This window comes from Moschus berezovskii, chromosome 10 (assembly GCF_049115385.1).
Source record: "Moschus berezovskii isolate FMDL1 chromosome 10, NW_MosBer_1.0, whole genome shotgun sequence".
Classification (NCBI taxonomy): Eukaryota; Metazoa; Chordata; class Mammalia; order Artiodactyla; family Moschidae; genus Moschus; species Moschus berezovskii.
The window spans coordinates 86922904-86930497 of NC_142469.1; the positions used below are offsets into that span (position 1 = coordinate 86922904).

Sequence of the window (7594 nt, forward strand, 5' to 3'; positions counted from 1 at the left end):
TCACAAAGAGTCAGACACATCTGAAACGACAGCTTGCAAACACCAATCAAGCCATCTAGGCTTTTCTTTATAGAAAGTGTTTTGATTATTAATCCAACATTTGGGCTATTCAGATTTTCTGTTTCTTCTTGAGGCAAATTTTGACATTTTTTTTTTTTCTCAAGGAACTTGTTCCTTTAACTAAAGTATTAAACCTATTTCGATAAAGTTTTACATAATTTTATCCTTTTGGTATCTGTAGAATCCTCTTGCTGGTAGGCTGCAGTCCGTGGGGTCGCTGAGGGTCGGACATGACTGAGAGACTTCACTTTCACTTTTCACTTTCACAGATTGGAGAAGGAAATGGCAACCCACTCCAGTGTTCTTGCCTGGAGAATCCCAGGGATGGGGGAGCCTGGTGGGCTTCCGTCTATGGGGTCACACAGAGTCGGACACGACTGAAGTGACTCAGCAGCAGCAGCAGCAGAATCCTCTTGAAACCAAGAAGGACTGTGTGGGATCTTCCTGGGTGCAAAAACTTTTCCATGTCCCCATTTCTTGTTTGTGGGATAAAGTTTTTCAGCCTCCTACACCTTCCGAGAGTTCCAAAGTGTGGATTCAGTTAGTAATCAGGGAAGGAAAGGAATGTAGAAACAATGAAAGAGCAATCAAGAAACAATAGTGCAGCATGGATCAGGGTCCTGATTCCTCCTCAAGGGATAAACAGGACAATTTGATACATATCTCTAAGTTCTTCTATGGGAACTAAGGTCCCCACCCAGGTGGAGGATGGTAACTTCAGGCTGAGCACAAGATTCCTAGAACACCACCCTATTACCTCACCACCAGCCACTCAGAAGGAAGTAACATACCCTATAGTTCTCACTCCCAATTTTGCTTATAAAAACTCTTCCTGAAAACCACTGGGGAGTTTCAGTTCATTTCAGTTCAGTCACTCAGTCATGTCTGACTCTTTAAGACCCCGTGGACTGCAGCATGCCAGGCTTCCCTATCCATCATCAACTCCCAGAGCTTACTCAAACTCATGTCCATTGAGTCGGTGATGCCATCCAACCATCTCATCCTCTGTTGACTTTAGGGGTTTGTTGTTTTTTTTTTTTTTTTGAGCAGGAGCCACTCATTTACCTTCCTTGGCTCTCTTTCTCTGCTCCAGGCTCCAGTGTTTCTGTTTGTTTGGCTTCACTGTGTGTCAAGCACAGCAACTTGAGTTCAGCCACATTCTCTTTCATCTCTTTCATTCCTGACATTGATAATTTGTGTGCTTTCTCTTCCTTTAGTGTTCAGATTAGCTAGAGTTTTATCAGTTTTATCAAAATGTTCTAAAAGCCTCAGTCTTGCTTTACTTATTTACCTTATTCCTCTATTTTGTTTCATTGATTTCTGATCTTTGTTTCATTCATTCTACTTAGTACATAACTTTAGCTTCTTATGTTAAAAGCTTATATCATTAATTTTAGATCTTTCTTTTTTAATGTAAGCATTGAATTCTATACATTTTCCTTTAACACTGCTTTGGTTTCATTCCACAAATTTTGCAATATTGTGCATTTATTATCATTCATCTCAAAATATTTTCTAACTCTTCTTTTGATTCCTTCTTTGGCCAATGGGTTAATTTCATTTCCAAATATTTGTTTAATTGCCAAAAGGTTTGATTTGTAAATATTTAGGGGAATTGGCAGCTACGTTCTGTTTGAATTCAAGTTCAGTTTTGTTGTTAGATGATAGGGTTTAGGTTTGGCCAACCCAAGATATGTCACTCTGGCATGTGGATTATTTCAACCTTAAATCAACCAAGGCTTCAAAGATTCAGGAAGGTTTGAAATTTCCTTTTACTGCCTGAAAGAATTTAAAATAGAAGGCTTGTTCCAGTTATCTATTACCATAGATAACTATAGTAAACTATGAACTTGGTATGGTAGCAGGGAGAAACCTAGGAAGGCCCTTTTGTTCAAAGTCCTCTCCGTGTTCCATTGTCTCTAGATGGCTGAGCCAACATTTATTTACCAAACACTAACTCTTTTCATCTTCCTGAAACTTACCTTGCATTCCTTTGAAGTCCCAGACCCCTACCTACTTCTCCTTAATCCAGAATGAATTGTATACCTCATTTGTTTTTTTAATGTATTCATTTGGCTGCTTCTGGGCTTAGTGGCAGCACATAAAATCTATCTTGCTTGTGGCATGTGGGATTTTTGGTTGCAGCATTCGGGATCTAGTTTCTTGACCAGGGATCAAACTCAGGCCCTCTGCACCGGGAATGTAGAATCTTAGCCACTGTACCATCAGGGAAGTCCCTCAATTGCATTTTAAATAGTGTAGTTCTGCTAGCATTCATTTCATTCAATTATTTTAATAAAAAACTGTCTTTAATCTAGCTTTAGTTTCAAAAGATAACTTCTTGGACTACAGATATCTTGAATAATAATGTTTCTTTCAGCAACTTGAATATACCATCCCATTAATTTCTAGCCTCCATTGTTCCACTGATGAAAGGTCAAACACTAATTATACTATTATCTCTCTCTAGGTAACATTTCATTTTTCTCTTGCTGTTTACAAATTTTCTATTTAATTTTGACTTTCATTAGTTTGAATCTGAAGTGCCTACGTATGATTTTCTTTTCTTCATTCTACTTTCATTTCTTGGCTGTTTCATACAGTCAGCCTCTAGGATTTGTAATTTTATGTTTTTTCAACAAATTTAGAAAAATGTAAGCCATTATTTCCTTAAATGTTTTTCTCTGCCCATTTCTTCAATCTTTTCCTTCTGGAACTCTAATTACTGGTATGCTTCCCCGGTGGTTCAGAGATTAAAGCGTCTGCCTCCAATGCGGTAGACCCAGGGTTCAATCCCTGGGTTGGGAAGATCCCCTGGAGAAGGAAATGGTAACCCACTCCAGTATCCTTGCCTGGAGAATCCCCTGGACAGAGAAGCCTGGTAGGCTACAGTCCATAGGGTCGCAAAGAGTCGGACACGACTGAGTGACTTCACTTCACTTTTCACTCACTATACCACTTGATATTGTCACAAAATCTTTTCATTTTCTTCAGTATTGCCTTCTTTTCTATTTTTCAGACAGGATAATTTGTATTGACCTATCTTCAAGTACACTAATTTTTTTTTCTGTGTTAATTAAAATCTACAGTTGAGTTTACTGTTATTTTTTTACTTTGGTTATTGTACTTTTCAGATCTCAGTCAGTTCAGTTCAGTCACTCAGTCTTGTCCAACTCTTTGCAACCACATGAACTGTAGCATGCCAGGCCTCCCTGCCCATCACCAACTTCCAGAGCTTGCTTAAACTCACGTCCACTGCGTTGGTGATGCCATCCAACCATCTCATCCTCTGTCATTTCCTTCTCCTCCTGCCTTCAGTCTTTCCCAGCATCAGGGTCTTTTCTAATGAGCCAGTTCTTCGCATCAGGTTACAAAATATTGGAGCTTCAGCATCAGTCCTTCCAATGAATATTTAGGACAGATTTCCTTTAGGATTGGTTGGTTTGATATCCTTGCAATACCTTTTTAGTTTTTAAAAATAGTTTTACTTTTTCTCTTGGTATCCCTTAAGGTTTACTCATTAGTATATTTTTCTTTAATTATTTGAACAAATTTCCTTTCATTGCTTGAGTATACTTTTAGTACTGTTTTGAAGTTTACAGCTGTTAAATTGAACCTCTGGTCACTTTAAATTGGTTTTTGTTTCATATAACTTTTTTCAAAACTAACACATTTTAGTTGGAAATTAGGCACTCAAGCAACTATGAATCGTTTTGCTCTTCTGAGCACTGTCAGTGTTTTTGTCTACTAGTCTGGAACTTGTCTGGATTCAAATTATGAAACCTGTCTCTGTGAAGTGTGTGGTTAGTGATGTCTCTGCTCAGCTTTCTTTGGCTTTCAGTTGCTGTGGCTTTTGTTCGTTTGTTTGTTTTGTTTTTAGCGGGTATCCTGGAAGATTCCATAGCTCAAGATAAAAAATTCGTATTACAAAAAACATGTGTGTGCACATGATTTGTCTTAATTTTGCTTGATGAAAAGTGACAATTATATGACTCTCACACACTGGAGTTTCTCTACTAGCACAGCCATACCAGTAGACTGTGTCTTGCCAAGGTGCCAGGTTTTCACATTTTTTATTCAGTCTAGTCTCCCCTTCTAGAACATGATGCCAATGGGATTCAGGGGTGCTTGAGAAATCATCTAGTCTACCCCTCCCGAATTGTCCCAAACAAACATGGTCATTGGTTTAGGCTATGGAGGTTTCTACTTACTTTGAAGAACTCTGACCTCTGTCAACTTTACCTGAGGTCTTATCTTCGTGTTCTTATAGTGGCCAGGATTTTACCACACTTAGTTTCCTTTTTATTTATTATGGTTCAATATCATAAGTGTTTTCTAACATCATCAAATATGGAGTTATTGGATATTTTTTTCCCAACACCCAAAAACCAGAATTCTGAAAACAATTAAAATCACATGGAAAAAAATTCAAAAAGTAACAAACATTTGCCTGAGATTTTGCAATTTTTAAGGCATTGTCTCATCTATCATCCACCATGTGTGGAAAGTAAGTGTTGCTATAATTCGAATTTTATCAAAATTAAATGTTTAAACTTTTTAGATAGCAGGTATGATGCATATTCATGGGATTCATGACACAATCCTGCTCTAACATCCCCATGAACCATCTCCTGCTCTAATATCTAACCTTGGCAGAGGTCCAAATTCATTTTCACTCCAAATGCAATGCTTTTTTCATTTATGCTAGCTTCCATTTCTCTAACACTGTAGGACAAATAAAAATCAGTGTTTCCCTGGTGATTCAGTCACTAAAGAGTCCTCCTGCAATGCAGGAGACCCAAGTTTGATCCTGGAGTCAGGAAAATCCTCTGGAGAAGGGACTGGCAACCCACTCCAGCATTCTTGCCTGGAGAATTCCACGCACAGAGGAGCCTGGCCAGCTACAGTCCATGGGGTCACAGGAGTTGGACACACTTTAGCAACTAAACCACCAACCACTACCATATCATGTCATTTTCTTGTTTGGTTGCATTTCACCTTGTCTATATTGTGAAACTTGTAATTACTTGCATTATATATTTTCCTTAATGTTCATGTGTTAAATAATGATATGCTAAGATTAGTATTTTGGCTTACACTGATAAACTATATATTACATAAATTTAAGTGTGAGTTTTGAACTCTGTAATTATATGTAAATACACATGGTTCAAATTTAAACTGAGTTTAAAATATAAAAATATCTTTTCATTATTTGATTCTCAGATTGAGTTATTGATTAAAATTCTAAAATTCATATTTTGATATGATCTCTATTGGTGGTGGTGATTTAGTTGCTAAGTCCTGTCTGACTCTTTGTGACCCCTTGGACTGTAGCCCACCAGGCTCCTCTGTCCATGGGATTTTCCAGACAAGGATAATGGAGTGGGTTGCCATTTCTTTCTCCAGGGGATCTTCCCAACTAGGGGATCAAACCCAGGTCTCCCGCGTTGCAAGTGTATTCTTTTCTGACTGAGCCACCAGGGAAGCCCAATATGGCACAAATATAATAAATTGCCTATAATGTTAGGCAGAAATTTAGGATTAAGTTTGATTTGAAAAAAAGAAGCTTATCTTTTCAGGAATAAACTTAGATTTCTTCTCTCTTCTGCACAAAAAATAACTGAAAAACTAATTCATGAAAACATAGTATCCAATGGCAACCCACTCCAGTATTCTGGAGAATCCCATGGACAGAGGAGCCTGGCAGGCTACAGTCCATGGAGTCACAAGAGTCGGACACGACTTAGTGACTAAACTACTAACTACTAATTCTTTACTTAATGACAGGAACTGGAAACTGTTTTGATGACAAAAGAATACTACAAAAATAACATGTAATACTTTTGTTACAATTGATTGAATACCTACTATGTGCCAGGCTGCATCATTAATAAATGTTTTATGTTTATTATCCCTTTCAGTTAGATCTAAAAAAAGAAACTTTATTATACTGTTCAAAACTGGATTAATATATTTGAAAACTGGCTAGAAATATGAGCACACAAAGGAAAACTGGTCTTTTAGTCTGGGATTATCACTCCACTGTCTATGAAATATCAAATAATACCTCCCACTGAGTTCCATATACATTAAATTTAGCAAATGTTGATTTACTAATAATTAAATGTAAGAAATTCCAGATTTTTTCATTAATATAGCTCTGAGAGTTAGAAACAAAACATTATGAAAAATAATTTTATATTATCTTGACTGCTTTTATCATGATTCACCACAGAGGTAATGTCTCCTTTAAAAGTCAGTGACTGGAAAAAAGGCCGGGGACCGGGGGCAAACCGGTGGCTCGTACGTTTCAGGGGAGCTCGAGCCCCGTCTCCAATTGTGTGCCTCTGTCGCCTGCTCCTGCTCCAGTTCCCATGCTTTGCCTCGACCATGGCCGAATACTCCTATGTGAAGTCCACCAAGCTTGTGCTCAAGGGAACCAAGGCCAAGACTAAGAAGAAAAAGAGCAAAGGGAAGAAGAGAAAAAGAGAAGAAGATGAAGAAACTCAGCTTGATATTGTTGGAATCTGGTGGACAGTAACGAACTTTGGTGAGATTTCAGGAACCATAGCAATTGAAATGGATAAAGGAACCTACATCCATGCACTTGACAATGGACTTTTTACACTGGGAGCTCCACATAAAGAAGTTGATGAGGGCCCTAGTCCTCCAGAGCAGTTTACAGCTGTCAAATTGTCTGATTCCAGAATTGCCCTGAAATCTGGCTATGGAAAATACCTTGATATAAATTCAGACGGACTTGTTGGGCGTTCAGATGCAATTGGACCTAGAGAGCAGTGGGAACCCGTCTTTCAAGATGGGAAAATGGCTTTACTGGCCTCCAATAGCTGTTTCATTAGATGCAATGAAGCAGGTGATGTAGAAGCAAAAAGTTAAACGGCAGGAGAAGAAGAAATGATAAAGATCAGATCCTGTGCCAAAAGAGAAACCAAGAAAAAGGATGATATTCCAGAAGAAGACAAAGGAAATGTCAAACAGTGTGAAATCAATTACGTAAAAAAATTCCAGAGCTTCCAAGACCACAAGCTTAAAATAAGTAAAGAAGACAGTAAAATTCTGAAAAAGGCCCGGAAAGATGGATTCTTGCATGAAACACTTCTGGACAGGAGAGCCAAATTGAAAGCTGATAGATACTGCAAATGACCAGGACTTTTGTTTCTGTCTTCTTCTTTTGTTTTTTTTTAAATAATAAAACCAGTGTTTTTACTGAAAAAAAAAAAAAGTCAGTGACTATTTCAGCTAAGTTTGAAGAGTAAATCTAGCCATTTTAGAATATGACTTTGTATCATTCTCTATGTTAGTGTGATGAAAAAGACTGAAGACCAAGCAGTGTCCAACAGGAGTGGATTAAAAGTTCTCTTGAGCTCCACTGGAGACAGTTCTTGCTCAAAGCATGATTTTTGCCTTGATTATAAGGGAAAAAGTTTGTTGGGTCTAGCTGAAATGGGAAGGTAAGATCTGAGATTCAGGTTCATTTGGGGAAACCAGAAAAATGATCTGAGGCTCACAG

General features: G+C 37.9%; 1 pseudogene; it reads left to right on the forward strand.

Annotated features, from left to right (window-relative positions):
- The first annotated feature begins 6396 nt into the window (after positions 1 to 6396).
- Positions 6397 to 7291, forward strand: LOC129561141 (protein FRG1 pseudogene; annotated as a pseudogene).
- Positions 7292 to 7594: the final 303 nt, after the last annotated feature.